A 2,550-nucleotide genomic window follows, 5' to 3' on the forward strand; every position below is an offset into this window, starting at 1 on the left:
TTTTTTTTTTTTTTACAACAAGCACTGGATTTTCGAATTTTCCTGGGGAAGGCATGTCCCCAGTGAATGGGAATGACTGGACCACATTTGACCTATGAGAGGCCCCTCAAGGAGTTTCCTGATGGTTCTTGGTACCGTTTTTTACCTTCAGCAGCTACACGGTATCTCTCTGACTCCACCTTCTTTCTCCCTGCATTTAGTTTAGCTTTCCCCACCCAGCTCTATTCTGCATTGCTGTAGGCCAATGGCAATAAAAACCGTGTTCACAGCAGACAGAGGGGACTCCCACATCAGAAAGGTGCTACCCACTTTCAGGCTGAATCTTACAACAGTTAATCTCCCCTAGACATGCCCATAGGACACCCTCATCTGGGCAATCCCTCTTTGAATCTCTCTTCCCAAATGATTCTAAGCTGTGTTAAGTGGGCAGTTAAAGTTAACCATCACAATCACTGCTGTGTCAACAGGAGCCACAGCAAATCTTCCCTTCCTCAGAAGGTGACAGCCAGGTGACCCCCAGTCTACCCATGGAAGCCAGCAGAACTGTCTCCCGACTCACATACCTGGCACATGATTGTTACTCAGAATTTGTTTGCTTTATGAAAGGGATAAAATAAAACACTTGACTTCGTGTTAAACATTGAAATGGATACCTGAGAAATGTTAATGTTTTTCAAGCCAAGAAAAAAAATGCTACAGAAACCTGTTTGGAGGGAGACAAGAAACCTAGATGGCCTCTGTCCGCCCCTTCCACTCCAGTTATCCTGTTTATTTTAATATAGTTCATGAGGAGGGAGACAGGATGCATTCATCTTTGTTATTAAACTTCTAAAGAACAAGCTGGTCGTGGTGGTGCATGTCTGAAATCCTAGCACATAGGAGGCAGAAGCAGGAGGACATGAGGTAAAAGCCAAAACAGGCTGCCTAGGGAATTCACGGCCAGCCTGGACTACATAGTGAGATTCTGCATAACATTGTTTTTTGAAAGAATATTGCATAACTATGAACAAAAGTTAAGTTTGGTCAGTCTTTGAGAAAAACTCAAAAGGACTGTTAACCGGAGGAGGCTTTCAGACTCAAGACCTACTGTTAATTTAGAGAGCACTGCCACCTAGTGGGCAGGAGAAAGTATTGGGATTAATATTATTAAATTAGGAATAAATTTATAAAGACTTTTTAGAGATTTTACCTTTTTTACAGGCATGGTAGTGCAGCCCTTTAACCCCAGAGTTCAGGAGGCAGAAATAGGCAGTTTTGTGTTAGTTTGAGGCCAGTCTGCCCACATTGCAAGTTCTAAGTTCCAGGCTATATAGTGAAGCCTGTCTCAAAACAACAACAACAAAAAGGTTAAAAAAAAAAAATTGAGTGGGTTTCTCTAGCTTTGGAGCCTGTCCTGGAACTAGCTCTTCTAGACAAGGCTGTCTGTCTCAAAATCACAGAGATTTGCCTGCCTCTACCTCCCGAGTGCTGGGATTAGGCGTGTGCCACCACTGCCCAGCTCTCAGTTCCATTTTTACCCAGCCCCTATACCATCTGCTTCCACCTCCAAAAGTCACATTTTTTAGTTCTATTATTTTCTAACTTGACTTCTTAAGGTTTTTTTTAAGAAGCCCTGTCTCGAAAAAACAAATACTACTACTACTACTAATAAAATAAAATAAAAAAGTTTTATTTACTATGACTCCAGAGGGGCATGTGTACACAAGGAGGTCAGAGGACAATTCTGTGGAGTGAGTTCTCTCTTTTCACCTTTTCGTGGCTTCTGGGTTAGGAACTCGGGCCATCAGGTTTCTTGGCAAAGACTTTACCCATGGAGACATCTCACAGCCTGTGGTTTCTCCTTTTGATGATGTTTGCTCTTACCTGGCAGGGAAGATGCCGTGATCATGAAGATGGTTTTCCCAGGGCAAGGTTTATCCATTGCACTCTGGTTGTGCTGACCCCCGAGATTTCCCCCAATGCAGGAAACTTGACTATACAATTTGTGGTAGTGGGGGACCACATTCAATCTCCCCACAAGAGTAAATACATATAAATATTCACATGCCTTTTAATTCTCTTTTACTATTTATTTATTTATTTATTTATTCTTTTTGGTTTGTTGAGACAGGGTTTCCTTGTGTAGCCCTCGTAGCTCTGGAGACCAGGCTGGCCTTGAACTCAGAGATCTGCCTGCCTCTGCTTCCTGAGGCTTGGATTAAAGTTGTTCACCACCACCAACTGGCTCATATGCGTTTCTTATAAAAGAATTTTAAAAATCATATACGAACACCTTTTAGGAGAAGGGATTTTATAACCTGAATTTTTTCTTTTTTTCTGTTTTTTGCTTGTTTTGTTTTTCAAGACAGGGTTTCTCTGTAGCTTTGGAGCCTGTCCTGGAACTCACTCCGTAGACCAGGTTGGCCTCAAACTCACAGAGATCCTCCTGCCTCTGCCTCCCAAGTTCTGGGATTAAAGGCTTGAGCTACCATCATTTGGCACATTAGATCATTTTTATACAAGTATGTATAAAATGTGCCTTTTGAACATATCCCCATATCTTTTTTCCCT

General features: G+C 42.1%; 1 non-coding gene across 1 annotated transcript; it reads left to right on the top strand.

Moving 5' to 3' along the window:
* The first annotated feature begins 1,855 nt into the window (after positions 1 to 1,855).
* LOC142849137 (U1 spliceosomal RNA) lies at positions 1,856 to 2,017 on the top strand. Its single transcript, XR_012910536.1, has one exon. It is a non-coding gene; the product is annotated as a U1 spliceosomal RNA (small nuclear RNA).
* Positions 2,018 to 2,550: the final 533 nt, after the last annotated feature.

Source organism: Microtus pennsylvanicus, chromosome 4 (genome assembly GCF_037038515.1).
Source record: "Microtus pennsylvanicus isolate mMicPen1 chromosome 4, mMicPen1.hap1, whole genome shotgun sequence".
Lineage (NCBI taxonomy): Eukaryota > Metazoa > Chordata > Mammalia > Rodentia > Cricetidae > Microtus > Microtus pennsylvanicus.